Source organism: Alexandromys fortis, unplaced genomic scaffold (assembly GCF_014885135.2).
Source record: "Alexandromys fortis isolate MF-2015 unplaced genomic scaffold, M_Fortis_MF-2015_v1.1 scaffold_92, whole genome shotgun sequence".
Taxonomy (NCBI): domain Eukaryota; kingdom Metazoa; phylum Chordata; class Mammalia; order Rodentia; family Cricetidae; genus Alexandromys; species Alexandromys fortis.
Window position 1 is genome coordinate 4,592,146 of NW_026067972.1, and position 14,607 is coordinate 4,606,752.

At 50.2% G+C, this 14,607-nt stretch overlaps 1 protein-coding gene across 1 annotated transcript in view; it reads right to left on the minus strand.

The window, feature by feature from the left end:
* Frmpd1 (FERM and PDZ domain containing 1) overlaps positions 1-13,886 on the minus strand; it is a 91,520-nt gene extending 77,634 nt beyond the window's left edge. The window contains exon 1 of the mRNA XM_050155869.1: positions 13,784-13,886. The gene's annotated coding sequence lies outside the window, so the exon portion shown is untranslated. The remainder of the gene's footprint in view (positions 1-13,783) is intronic.
* Positions 13,887-14,607: the final 721 nt, after the last annotated feature.

Below are 14,607 nucleotides of genomic sequence, written 5' to 3' on the forward strand. Positions count from 1 at the left end.
TCCTCACAGACACACGCACACATCCTCTGAGTACTTGTATTACGGAGCACACCAAACCCAGCTGAGTTTTGAAAGATGACAGAGCCAAAATGCCTGGCAGAGAGGTTGTCTCAAACTCCCTCATCTGTAAGAGCCACTTCCTCCAAATGCTCACTGTCCTTTAATTTGACAGATGTATGAAGGGAACATTGTAGATGGGGGTGTAGCCCAGTTGGTAGGGTCCTTGTCTACCATGATCGCGGTCCGGGGTTTGATCCCAAGCACTGAGTATAACCAGGTACGTCAGCACACGTCAGTAATCCCAACACTGGAGAAGTGGAGGCAGAAGGATTAGAGAGTCAAGGTCCTCCTTAGCTACAGAGACAGTTTGAGGCCAGCATGGGCTACATGAGACATTCAGAAATAAGAAAATAGAGCCGGGTGAGGTGGTACACATCTTTAATCTCAGCACTCGGGAGGCAGAGGCAGGCGGATCTCTATGAGTTCAAAACCAGCCTGGTCTACAAAGTGAGTTTCAGGACAGGCTCCAAAGTTATACAGAGAAACCCTGCCTCAAAAAATAAAAAAAGGAAGGAAGGAAGGAAGGAAGGAAGGAAGGAAGGAAGGAAGGAAGGAAGGAAGGAAGGAAGGAAGGAAGGAAGAAAGAAAGAAAAATACAGGAGTGTCAGTGCTTTTCTTTGCAGTTCTTTAATTACTGGAGATGTCCCCAAAACACTGAGTGTCTACCACACTCCTAGGAGTATTTTTACAATTGCTTCCTATCCTCAGGAAGTTGGCAGTCTGCTCCTCTCCCGCCTCCGAGGACACCTCAGTGGTCTCCCCGCTCTGACCAGAACACCATTGTCACCTCCACGTCTCCCTCGGCAAACATTTCAGTTTCAGCAGGTGAGCCGGATGTGGACGCTTCAGTCACTTCATTTAGCCTTTCTTTATCCCCCTGCTCTCTCTCTCGGGAGGGAGGCAGGGTGTTTGTGACGTCACCTGCACCCCACCTGCACCGTGCTAAGAGAGAAGAATAGCCAAAGTGCTGAGAGAAGGCAAGCCAGGGTCAGTAATAAGCTTGGGAAGGAAAACAGGGCTAAGCAAGAGGGGAGATGGGGGGAAGGGGGGGTCACAAGAGCAAAGTCCAGAAGCTTGCTAGAGCACCAGCCACGGACCAAACGTACTGAGCACCTCACCTGTGGTCCACTCTCTTCCCCAGCATCTTAGTTTAGACTCGTGCTCCCCGCCTGGCCCATCTCCGCTGCAGATTCATCTAAGAGTCCTCCCCACAGAACCCTCCTCAGCATCCATCTGTAGGGACCTCAGTGCCTAGAGCAGGAATTCTGTCTGGCATACCAATCTACGCAGCAATCTCCAGTGAGAAGAGGGCCTATTCCACGACTCTTGGGCACAAGTCTTGGGAGCCTGGCTAGAAAAGAAGACTGTTGGGTGGTGATATATTCTCCCATACCCTGAAGCCCTCAACACCTGCCTGAGCTTACATCAGAGGCAATCTATAACGTGTAGGGAATCTAACCAAATGAAGCTGAGCAGACTAAATACAAGAGAGGGAATGCCTGGACACAGACCGTACGGATCTGTTGCCCAGACAGCTGGGAAAATTGAAACTGTCTTTGAAAATTAGTTTCCGAACACAATCGTATTAAAGGGTGGAGTGATTTTCCTCAGGTGTGAATTTTGCATCTACACAGCCGGTTCTCAGGCACACAGCTGCACTTGTCCAACCGAGCTACACATCCCAAGAGCCTCTGCACACAAAGGTCAATCAATTCTAGAGATTTGAATTTTTTTTTTCCCTTTGCAGAAAGTCAGAAGAAGAAAGGCCCCTAACACAAGCCATCTCCGCTGGGATTTTCCACACTGACAATTCCAATTCAGGGCAAAAATTCAATCCTTTCCCATCTGTGTTTTCCTGAAGGCAGCAAACAGGTCTAGATAATTCTTCCCCAAGGGCCAAAATGCTGAGCATTCTCCAAGTTCATCAGATTCCCTGGACTAGGAATTCATCTCTACTATAGAGACCCTCAGGCTAAGTTTCTCAAGCCTAGAAGAACTCTCTGGGCAGTGGATTAGAAACCTAAATGCAGCCTCAAACGCTGCAAGCTGCAAGGACCGGAAGTCACCCGGACCCAGACACGGAAGCATCCTCCAGATTCACAGAAGTTGGTGACGGCCCACTGGTGAAAGAAGACCCAAGCATCTGGGAGGGTCTGTGAGTTCAAGGCCAGCTGGTCTACAGAGCCAGTTCCAGGACAGTCAGGGCTACGTAGAAAAACTACAGGACATTCCCGGAATTGCTTGGTCACAAGGGAATTTCTATATCACCTGTCCCATTTTTCCTGGGACCTTCTCCAAGCCCTCCTAGCTCATTCTGGGAGCTAGAAGCTGAGCCCCCCAGGGCACAAGCTCAGGGAACTATGTTGATTGAAGCAATGAATGAACAATGATGACCTTGAAATGAATGATGAACGGGGCTACTATCTCAGAAAACAAAACAAACACAAAGAATAAAACCCAAAAATATCACCAATGCTTTGGGCTTGAAAAATCAGGAGCCTGGGCATGTGCCACCATGCCCTGCCAACCAAACAAGTCTTGTCTTTCTTCTCCATGACAGCTCTTCAAATAGAAGAGGGAGATGAGAATTTACTGACTCTTCTTTATTATAGTTGTAACACGCCCTGATAATCAGATGAATGAGCAACTAGACAGTAGGTCCTGGTGCATAGAGCCTGAAAAACCTGGCCTGATGGAGTCAAAAGTACACACACACACACACACACACACACACACACACACACACACTTTCCCCTGGACCACACAGACCTCCAGACTCCAATATGAAAACTAAGGGGCCCTAAGAGGAGCCAGTTGGACCACATGGCCATGACAGGGACAACAAGGCATAGTTCAGAAAGCTGGAAGCCAGGCTGAGGTTTCTCCATCTCTGAGAGGCTGGAGCCGTTAAGTACCACCTGAGTTCTTGCCAGCACTTGCTTGACAGGGCAAACTGACTCCAGGAGCAGGTATACCTCACAAAACCCCAGAGGCCCACATACCTGGTGACCATAAAATGAGCCATGGAATGGCAGGAAGCCAGGCAGATGCAGCTGGGCCAGCAGTCACAGGCACCATCGTTCATTCATTCATTTCTTCAGTGAACACAGTTGGTGAGCCTATGTCCTGCAGGGCTCAGTGTCTACCTGGGAGAAGGTCCCCTCAAATGGTACAGGGTTTATAGAAATCCCCCGTGACCAAGCAATTCTGGGAGTGTCATCTTGAATTGGGAAGGGGCAGAAGGGGAGGCTCCCTCTGCCCTGTAAAGGCAACGCATCCCAGACACAGGTAAAATGAAGCCGTCTCAGAGCAGCTACACAACAGACAAGCCTTGTCAAGATGGAAAGTCGTCATCCTCTAGACCCATCAAGCCAAACCAGAAGAGATCTCTGCCCCTGCTCCTATCCAGCCCTTCGGGCTCCAAACAGCTCCCCGAGAACAGCTTTCTTACCACGTGAGCCAAAGGCCTCCTTCAAACCTGAGATTTTTACGACCCAGCTATGGTCCATAATCCTGGCCCCTGCACATTACCCTGGCCCCTGGGCATCTACCCATGGGCCCTGGACATCAGGCTGGGTCCCTGGTGAGGCTGTAGCAGTTCTGCTTTGCTTCTCCTTCTGTCTTACTCACCCATGGAGGCTTGGTTTAAATGCCAGTCCCTTCTGGAAGCCTCTCGAGATCTTCCCCCAGCGCATGCCCAAGGGTCTCTGTGTCACACCTTACCCAGAGCCAAATGACTGTCGCATCAGGTGCGGCAGGCACTTGAATGATTCATCTGCCTCCTCCCTCCCCCTCCTCTGCTTCCTGCCTGGTGAACTGAGAATGGAGTAGCAGCCTTGGAGGGTGCTTTGGGCAGAGGTGAGGCTGCAACCTTGGGCGCAAAGGGGACAGCGCTGAGCAGAATCTGGAGCTCTTCAGATTATAGCCTCCCCCAGCTCTGCTAACTGCATATAAAACCCACCTCTCCTGCTTGCCCCAAGGCTTTGGGGTGCTCTAGACAGAAGCCAGCAGCAGACTGTGAATCAAGTTTAAAAGACCATAGGGCTTTGCATGAAGTGTGTTGAAGGGGGAAGGAGTTCTCAAACAACAACACTCTTATTGGAGCTGCCAACCAACACTTCCTGGTTTTGCTTTTTTGTTTTGCTTTGTTTTATAGAAATAGATATGTATATGGGCCCTGAGAAAACAAATGATCTTCTACAAGTTCAATAAAGACTAAATTGGGGGAAAAAAAATACAAGGACATAGATTCCCCCGACCTGTCACTTCCATCAGAGCATGCTCACTGGGGGACGTCTGTGCGTCTAAGAACTGCTGATGAATATTTGAACAGCAGCAGCCTCTTCCCATTGATAAAACTCCACCGACAAGCTCAAGCACGCTGGTGAAATGAGGGCGCGGACCAGAAAGACCTGCACTTCTCTGGGCAGCCTCATCCTCAGAGGCCCCACCCCCAACCCCCCAAACAGGGAGATGGGTATCAGAGGAGCGCAGGCACCCAGTAGAAGAGCAGCCAGGTTGCTGAACCAAAGGAAAGAATGAAAACATGGGGACTGGAACAGAAAGGACAGGGTTGGTGTGTTGGGACATTCCTATAATCTCAGCATCAGGAGGCTGAGTCAGGACAGGAGACAAAAACTTTGAGGCTAGCCTGGTCTACATAGCAATCCCACCATATATCCACCAGGGGGCTGGAGAGATGACTCTGTGATTAAGAGCACTGGCAGCTCTTCCAGGGCACCTGGGTTCAATTCCTAGCACCCCCATGGTGGCTCACAGAGGGCACCAGGTGTGATATGCACGTGGTACAGCCTCATGCAGATAACACACACAATGTAATTTAAAAATTTCCTAAACAGGGGGCTGGAGAGATGGCTCAGTGGTTAAGAGCACTGACTGTTCTTCCTGAAGTCCTGAGTTCAATTCCCAGCAACTACGTGGTGGCTCACAGCCATCTATAATGAGATCTAGTGCCCTCTTCTGGCCTACAGGCAGGATACTGTATAAATAAATAAATTTAAAAAAATTTCCCAAACAAAAGAATGTAAGCCAAGAGCTGAGTAAAATCTGCATCCCCTAAAAGAAATATCTATGTAAATCTGAAAATAAGGAATCTGTAATATTCTCTTATTTGGGAACAAAAGGTCTTTTTTCGACACAGAATTCTGTTACTGGGCTTTAGTTGAGCAGTTTACCCATAATGTCCAGGTAGATGCATCATGAGTGTCCTTCTAAGAGCAAAGCAGAGAGATCTGACACAGAAAGCAGATGTCGAGAAGGCAGAAACGGGAGCCAAGTCAAGAACTACAGTAGCCGGGCGGTGGTGGCCACACCTTTAATCCCAGCACTAGGAGGCAGAGGCAGGCGGATCTCTGTGAGTTCAAGGCTGGCCTGGTCCACAGAGTGAGTTCCCATACAGCCAGGGTTACACAGAGAAGCATTGTCTCAAGAAAACAAAAGCAAAAACAGTAAGATTCCTCCAAGAAGAAACACAACAGCCTCCATAACTTGAAAAAGGAAGGAAGGTTGCTCCTCCCTGCTCCACCCCCACTTCTGCCCCTGCCTCCTACACACAGAAGACAGCAACGCCAACACCTTGATTTTGCATTTGGAACCCTCTGTGGATCTCCACAGCTTTCAAAGCCACGGTGTGGTGGAGTTACAGCATCCACGGGTAACTAATACAGCTCCTCAGAAGCAGGCAGAGAAGGCTGAGCCCAGAGAGTCAGCCACATGGGCTCCTCTCGAGCCCACAAGATGCTAAAAGCAGGAGAAAGGCCTTCATTTTGGGTCTGTGTCTCATTCACTGTGGGTCACCTGCTTAGCGGGGGAAGGTCTGTGTGTAAATCACCCAAGGAATGTCCCCCTTTAGGGGGTGAAAGGTTGGAGGTCAGTCATTGATCTTTTTCCCTTTTGAGTTAGATTGGATTAAGAGAACTTCAAGGGACAATCTACCTCCCAATTGAGGACATGATCCACGAGGGCGGGGCCACGCCGTGGAGCACACAACTTGTCCTTTCAATCAATATGAAGTTCTTTGGACACCCCTGCAAGACCAAAGCTATGACCACTGAAACCATACCTAAACCAGGCTTACTTAACTACACATACCTCTTGCCCTTTGCCCCAGTTCTTCCTTTGTTTAAGCCGAAAGCCCATGTCAGTGTTCCAATGATGGTCTTGGGACAAAGGGTCACTAGACCAATTTATATCAAATAAATCTCTCTGCTTTTCCCAGTCCCTTATCTCTGTAATTAGAGTCTCAGGACAGGTGGCCGAGCCTTGCTTGCTGGGGTTGCTGTAGGCCAGGCTCTGACTCTAATTCCAACTATAACAACACAAAAACAGACCCCGAAGTAAGGTGAGTAACCCTGCACCTGGGCTGAGCAGACCCCTGCACAGCTGTGCCCTGGCTTAGTCCTTTCGGGACACCGGAGAAGCTAATATACTTTGCCTGGAAAAATGAAGACTTGGGGACCTGATCCCAGACTCTGCATGTCTAAATGTCCTACACAGCTATTGTAGGAATGAAGAAATAGATGTGAGAGTTGGGGTGGAGGGGGGCTCAAAGAGCAGAATCAAGGCAATTGGGCAGCCACTGCCCAAGGATGGTTTTTGGCTCAGCATTAACAAAAAAACTTCCTAATAATCAGAGTCGACTAAGGGTGAGATCAGAGTGACTGGAGGAAGGTCAGGCCCAAGCAGATCGCTGGGTGTGCTAGGCCAGTTCCTGCACCAGGCAAAGCATGGACTTCACCAGCTGGCAGTCCTTGGCGTCTGTGACCCATAGCTAAAATATCCTTAAAGTCTGTGTGAATTTAGGGTTTTGGCATAAGGCATAGTCTCACTTTTATTATTACATGGCTTTTGTAAAAAATTAAAGAGAAACTCCCCAGAAATAAACACTCATATACCGTCCCATATACAAAAAACGTTCCCTGACCCCAGAGAGGAAGAAGGCGGAAAGGCATGAGCTGCAGACAGACATGGCTTCCAACCTGACCAGCAGCCAACAAACAGCACTTGAGCAGGTGCCTGGGAGCCGTGAGCAGCCGAGTTTGATGTTCTTTTCCCAGGAAAAGCAGAGAGAGCACAGACTCCAGGTAACAGCTCGGTTATCTTAAGAGGAAATAAAGAACATCCATCTTCGATAATTGCTTTTTCTTTCGCATCCTTCTGAATTCTATTATCCAAGTACTAACCAGGCCTGACCCTCCTTAGCTTCTAAGGTGAGTTCATGTGCATTCAGGGTAGTGCGGCTGTAGACTATCATTCTGAACTCTGTATTTGCAACTAAGAACACAGCAAACAAGCAACTCACCACCTTAACATATCGATGTCTGAATTAGACTTGGGGTGGGTGTTTGGGTGGGGGGTGGGTTGTTAGGAAAGGTTAAGAGGCCATGGCCTACACCCGGTCCGTATTCTGGATGTTGTGGACCGGAAGTAGAGCATTTTTCATCTGCCTGCACATCTGTCTTCTCTTAAGTCAAAATCTCAGAAAGAGGAGTGCTGTTACATCCGGATGAATTCCTCTGAAGCTCCTTCCGTTCAGGATTTTTGAAGATTTGCCATGTTGCCCTTTTACAGAAACTGCTGGGTTCTTAGATCATTCCTCAAGAGAGGTTAAAAGAATACAGTTTCATCTTTACTGCCACCTCTTTTCTAGCCTGTTTGTGTGTGTATGTGTGTGTGAATGTGTATGTGAATGTGTTTGTGTGTGTTGTGGTGTGTCTGTGTGTGAAAGAGAGTATGTGTGTGACTGTGTGTATGTGTGTGTGAGTGTGTGTGAGAGAGAGTATGTGTGTGTGTGTGTGTGTATGTGTGTATGAATGTGTATGTGAATGTGTTTGTGTGTGTGAGTGAGACGGGTGGGGTGTTCTCTCCCCCAAAGAACCCTCACTGAGGCCACCCACCATCACTCATCAGCTGGCCCACTAACTGGTTGGCAGCCTGAACCCTTTTTAACCACCACAAATATCAGATGAGTCCCTGCAAACATCATGTCATGTCAGTGAAATAATAGCTACAGCTTCCCATCCACTGGCAGAGCGCCACACCAGGCTTCTCGCTGTCCCTCAGGCAGAGAGTTAATCTAGAAACAAAGCCAAACAAACCATCCTGTTTGCAGAGCTGCAAAAAGGGATCTATACTCACCCAAACAAACACAAGCTGCTACTGCTGCTGCTTGCTAGCATCTACTCGCTGTCTGCATTAGACTCTAGGAAAACTACAGCAGCATGCATGCATGCATGCATGCATCAAAACTGTGGCTTGGATGGTGCTGAGCACACGGGCGTGGATGATACCTGAAAGATTACTGCCTCAGACTTTTCTTGGTATAGTAAAAAATGTTTTTTATGGGCTGGCAAAATGGCTCAGTAGGGTGAGGGCTGGGAAAACTCGGTAATTTGGTTATCCCCCCCACATACACAATAATGAATAATTTTTTTAAAGAACATTTTTCATAATATTGTTCAAGGAGTGAAGGCTCAACCACGCACGACATGTTTATTTAGCGCAGGTCACATTGAAAAGCTAAATTCAAAATTCCTTAATTTTGAGGCTGCATCAACTCTCTACCCAATAAGGCCCTAATTTAGAGATGGGAAAACTGCAAGAGTTCAGCAAAGGACCACATGCAACCCTTGCAGCAGCAGCAGCAACAGCAGCAGCATGCTTCTGGCTTCACTCAAGTCACCTCTGATCTCAGGAAAATCACAGGCTTTCGTCAGTCTTGAACAGCGTGTGTGACAGAGAGCCAGGCTTCGCAACAGCAGGGTGGGGTGGGGAGAAGTGGGACACTGCAGCTGCCATTCTGGGGCTTCCTGTGGGCTCTCCCTACAAGCAGAGGAGACCACACACAAAATCTTCCAAGCAAGGGCAGTGGGAAGTCAGCGGTTGAGGAAAACCTCAGATAAGGTGATAGGAAAGGCGGCTCCCTGAGGGGTAGGACAAGTCAAGCCCCCTAAGGCTAGGCATGTGTTTGGCAGACACCAGTTAAGTGTAGAATAGGTCTAGAGACAAGGGATCAGGGACTAAGAGGGGTGGACAGGGTGAAGGGGAAGGGTATACCTCATGTCTACAAGGCTGAGGACTTTGAACTTCCAACACATCAACACACACAAGATCCAAAGAAGATCTATGAAAAATGATCAGAGGCACACTTTAGGAAGAAATGACAGAAACCTGATATTGAGAGAGAGAGAGAGAGAAGAGAGAGAGAGAGAGAGAGAGAGAGAGAGAGAGAGAGAGAGAGAGAGAGAGAGAGAGAGACTGGAAATATGGGAAGTTTGAGACTTTGGAAGTTTTGGAAGGGCATGGTGACTGGTGACCACAACAAAGAGGGAACAATCAAGAGATAAGGTCCTAGATGATTATCTTCAAAGCAACAGAGCCTCTCCTGCAGGGAGTCTCCAGTCTGGGAGGAAGAGGAGGTAATGGCCATCCTATGGCCAGAAGGCAGGGCCAGGCAAGCAACCCCACTCAAGCCTGCCCTTCATTCATCAGTAAGCAACCAAAGGGCACTACTCTGAGGGGCTTGTGGTGAGAATGAAAGAGAAATAGGGAGGAGAGGAATGAAGGGAAAGATAGGGAGGCCTTAAGAGAAAAGAAAGAGGGGCAAGAGAGGGGAGGACAACAGAAGGGGAGAGGACGGGAGAGCCTGAAGAAATGTCAACTGACCACGCCATTCCCCAAGCACAGCAGCAGCTGCTGCTGTGACCTGGTGACTTCTCTCCTTAACTCCTGAATGGTCCTCCACTGCAGGTCCAGAAGCTTGGTCCAGAATGTGCTCAGTAACTGTGGGAATGTCAGCTGTGCAGACAGCCTGTCTCATGCCTCAACACGCTGAGACCACCAGGCTTTGGGACTGGATGGTCCCTCTACCTGGAATGGTCCTTATTCCCTTTTATTTGGTGTTTATCACATACATGCCACTCTTCTGAGGGCTCTTTTTAAATTAGGGGTTAGAGAGATGATGGCTCAGCAGTTAAGAGCACTTGATACTCTTGAAGAGAACCGGGGTTCAATTCCCAGCATCCACATGGTGGCTCGCAACCTTCCACAATTCCAGTTCTAGGGAACCCAATGCCCTCTTCTGACCTAAGGGCAACAGGCAGACACATGCTACACAGACATACACCAACACAAAATACTCATATACATAAATCATATCTATATATAAAACACATAAAATAAATGATTTATTTCTGTGTGCACACATACATCAAGGCATACACATGGCAGTCAGGGACAACTTTTTGGAGCGAGCTGGTTCTCTCTTTTGACCATGTGCGCCCTTGGTAGCACAGGCCTTTACCTAGTGAGTCCCTCTTCTACATACCTTCCAGGTATCAACATATTTAAGTCTCCCAACAGCCTTATCAGGTAGGTACAACATTCTCTCTAGTATGCAAATTAGGAAATAGAACCTCAAAAGCTCAAATAACCAGGAGGTCATGAGATGGCTCCAGCCACCATGCCTGACAACCGGAGTTCAATTCCCAGGTGGTGAAGGAAAGAACCAACTTCCACAAGTTGTCTTGTCCTCTGGCCTCCATGCATGCACTGTGGCATGCACTTGTGCATACACACACACGCACGCGCACACACACACACACACAGATAGATTTTTGAATACTAAATAACCTAAAAGTAGCATATATACAGAACAAGAATACGAATCCAGGTAGTGTGGCCCAAATCTGTATTCTCTTCCAAAAAGCTTTAGCCCAGCCCTTTCTAGCTCCCTTGCTGCGGTATTGAGAGACCCAGACAAGTGGCCCTAAAGTCCCATGCTTTGTGCCTATCACTTTCTCTCACATTGCCCTGAGTGTTTCCTTCCCGGCACAACCTTTATTTGCCTTAATTGAATATTTAGCTTTTTTTTTTTTCCGTCTCTCTAACCAGAACATAACCTCGGTAAGGCAGAGAGACCTTGCCTTTTGTTATCCTAGACCAATTCTCTGGTTCACAGCAGCCAGCCTATGAATAACTGCTGAATGAAGAAGGAGAGACTGTGGCGGACGCTGTGTTGTGCTGTGTACTGAGTGCTGGTCTTCACCATCTTCTTCCCTTCTTCTCTGATCAGCATCCTACACAAAAGCAGAAGGGAGCCAGGGCCCAGCTCCCGGCATTTAGGGACAAAGCTGCCATGGTTATAACTGACTGTCAAATCCTCCTGTCTGGGTCCTTGAGCACACAGTGATAAGCTTGTGGGAGGGCAGGGATTGAGGCTTCTGATTAATCCATCTATATCTGTAGCCTCCACCACCTTCCCGTATTTGCAGGACACTGGAAGCTGTTGGCGTCCCTATCAGATCTGAGGCCCATCCAGATAACAAGCGCCTGTTTCTGGGATCAGGAGGTTCCCTGAGAAGGAACACACTGTCACAGGAGCTCTACCCTGGGAGAAAGGTTCTACACCAATGCAGGAACTCAAACAAAGACGTCATTTTTATATCCCACCAGCGCACAGCAACACACGGAACCTGCTGCCCGTGACCATTCTAAAAAAGGTACCAACTCTGACCAAACACCTATTACATACAAACACCATGCTTGTAGCTTTTACATATGATCTACCTAGTGCATTTGGTGATCGTCTTTATTCTCCTTTGACAAAGGAGAAAAATCAAGACTCAGAGGACCCAAATCCCACAGCCGGGGGAGACTGACGCACTTCCCACTGTCCTCTGCTTTCAGAGGGCTCTGCCTGCTTTCGCAAGGCTCCCTGCTCTTCCATGACCTGACCCTTGCTCGCCTGTGCTCGTCCCAGTCCTTGCCTTAAAAATGGCCTCCCTTATCCACCTGTTGCGAACCTCCCCCTCCCTCCACCTTCCCACAGTTGGGCTCCCCCAACCCTCCAGCTCGAATTCACAGTCCACTTTCACAAGCCCCAGCTGAAGGAGGCCAGAAGTCCCATGGTGGAATTCTGCACACCTCCCAAGAACCTCAGCTGGTGTGGTGAGGGAACCCGCCAGGAATTCTCATTTCTTCCCACGGACTGGTGAGAAAGTACCTGAGTCCCAAGCACTAGAGGATGAAGAAAGGGAAGTCAAGCTGGAGTCTGAATGCCTCTGGGGGGGGATAAAAGGGCTCTAATTAGTCTCAAACTCAAGACTATCACTCCGGAAAGGCAAGCTTAGGTATCACAACCCCACCCAGGCACAAAATGCGTCCCCTAGCCTTCTGACTTCCTCAAGCTTGAAACCCTAAACCAGGATGTCTAGGGACGAAATCAAGTAAAATTGCTTCCATGAGATGCCTCTCACTGGGGGAGACACTAATTGCAGTACAAGATACTGGGCAAAGGGACAGCGCTCGCCTTCCTCCACACAGGGTCCCATATCTCATTCTCCACTTTGCTCTGGCTGCACCAGAATTCATCGGTCTTGGAAGTCAGGACCTGTCCTTTCTGAACTGTGGCTCTCTTCAGCTCCCTGGGCAGGCCACACCCACCAGGGGGCTCCTGGTTTAGACTGAGTCTCCACGTCCTGCATTATAAAGCATCTCAACCTCAACTTAGGCTGGAAATAAACCTCCCTAAGCAACCTTCAGGGCCCTACAAGAGTGCATTATCTTCCTCCCTCAATTTTGTGAGGTTTTTGCAAAATATAACCGCCTCACAAACAGAAACATTTCCTGATCTATAAGCCACTTTAAAAACAAATCATTATGCCTTTGAATATTTTATGATGGGCCAATGCACTGGAGGAGGCAAGGCGCGCTTTCACCAACCCTTGCCACGTCTATTTTGAGACTCCTGGAGCAAACTCCAAATGCTTCCCTCATCTTCCAAACACCAATTTATAAGTGCTGGATAGATTCTTGATGAATTAACGGCTCCACCCAAACTGACCCTCCAAGGCAGAGCTCAGAGAATCCCCCTCTGTAGACCTTATAGCTAATCTAGCTCAATGTACACTCAACGATCACTACTTCCACCTTCTGTTAGAAAGGCGCCAAAACCGGCCAAAATCGGTGGACTCGCCCAAGGTCACACAGCCTAGACGGTTGCGCGACACCTAGCCCTAAGAGCACCACCGTTTCCAGAGGCTGTCACCACACCCATCCTAAAGCTCAGACAAGGCTGCTGCGGGTTAGTGACGTGACCCCCTTCCCCCAGTACTGACTTCTGGATGTCTCCAACCTTTCTCTCCATGCCCCTATGAGCCCTGGAGCTGAAACACTCTTTGTCTCCAACCTTTCTCTCCATGCCCCTATGAGCCCTGGAGCTGAAACACTCTCTGGGTGCCCCTCCACTCAAAACAGAGCAATACGGACAGGACTTGACGCTTCAGCTGATCGCCCTGGCGAGCAGCTCAACCCACTCTGATCCAGGTGTGGCCGTCGAGAGAGGACAGGAAGGGCTCATCTGAGGTCACTCAGAAAGTTGGCACTGGCTGCGGCGACCGCACCTGAACCCAGGTCTGCCTCCCGGCTGGGCGCTCCTCCCACTAACTACACCGTGCAGACCTCGGAAACTTAAGGCACACAGATCCCAGATACAAAGTTAACCGTTGCAGGTCCCAAGCAAGCCGGCGGCCAAGCCACGGGCGCCGGGAGTGAGGACCCGAGGAGCGGCGCGGGTCACCCGGGAGCACAGCGTGGAGGGCGGCGCGGAAGAAGCCAAGGGGTAGCTCCCGGAGGCGCAGGCCTGGAATGTGGGGACTCAGGACCTCCCCAAAACTTTGCAGCGGCGCGGGGGCCTCGCCCTTACCTGCAGAGGAGGCGCCGCCCGCGCGCACGCGGAGCCGGCGGGAGCAGTGGCAGGGGCGCCCCGCCCAGCGGCGGCCACGGTAGCGGGCCGGGCTCGGGCAGCGGCTCGGCTCGGGCTCGGCTCGGGCTCCGCCTCCCGCGCCGCCGCTGCAGCCGGGGGGGGGGGGGGGGGGGGGGGGACGCCGGCCCGGCTGCGCCCGCGCCGTCTGGCGGCGGCAGGTGCTGAGGCTGCAGCTGCGAGGCCACCAGCTGCCGGCGCCACGACCCCCGCCCCGGGGGAGGAGCCCTGCGCGCCGCCCGTGCCGGCTCGGGAGGTCTTGGCCCGCCGCAGTGGGCGGTCCTGCTCCCACCCGGGCCCTGCCTCTTCTGGTTTTCCCCCAGCTCACCCCCTGCGGGGACACTGAGGCCCGGTGGGGAAAAGGGACACCCCAAGGTCACCCAGACCCAGGGACAGAGTTGGAATCCAGAATGATCCTTTTCTAACCTCTGCCTTCCCAGCTCCTTTACCTCGAGGTAGAAGACCCTGGAGAACACAGAGGACCTTCATTCTTCCCTACGTCTTCCCACCCTTGGTCCCTAGTCTCTCCTACTGAGGAAAGTAGAAAGGAGTGGGCCCACTTTAGGTACTGTTGACTACTACCCGTGCCTCTGCCTTGAGTAGCCATACTCCCAAATCTTACTGTTCTTCTGGGGGGCTTCGGAAAACCTAAAAACCATAAACTGCTGGGGTGCCCCGGGCCTCTGCACTCATACCTCTTTGGGTTCCCCCAGCCGAGTCACCCAGCTTCTGTATTACAACCCTGCCACCTCTCTCTCCCCATGCAA